A 451-nucleotide genomic window follows, 5' to 3' on the forward strand; every position below is an offset into this window, starting at 1 on the left:
AGAAGGAAGCGTGGCACTGTATAAGTGAGAAAAATCAACTTATAATTGGGTGTTACCCTTTCCTTGCGCTTAGCTAAGGGTGCCTTTAGCCAAGCAGACTTTCCCTGAATATCCTAAATCAAGACAAAAACATTCCACTTGCCCCCATGCCTTCCAATAATCCAAAAGAAATATAGGATATCCTATGGGTGAGATACCAAGGACACTAATATTGCAACAATTTGATTTAACTTTCTAATGCAATATTTTCGTTTCGAATCTCATTTGATTTCATTTAATACAAGTTGTTGACTTTTTCAATTTTGCAGAGAGAGTTGACTATTATTCTAAAGAAAAATATTAATTTCAAACTTATATATTTATATATAAGAATGTATGTATGTGTATAAATGTGTGTATATGTATATATATATATATATATATATATATATATATATATATATATATATAT

The sequence above is a fragment of the Octopus bimaculoides genome, chromosome 22, assembly GCF_001194135.2.
Source record: "Octopus bimaculoides isolate UCB-OBI-ISO-001 chromosome 22, ASM119413v2, whole genome shotgun sequence".
Taxonomy (NCBI): domain Eukaryota; kingdom Metazoa; phylum Mollusca; class Cephalopoda; order Octopoda; family Octopodidae; genus Octopus; species Octopus bimaculoides.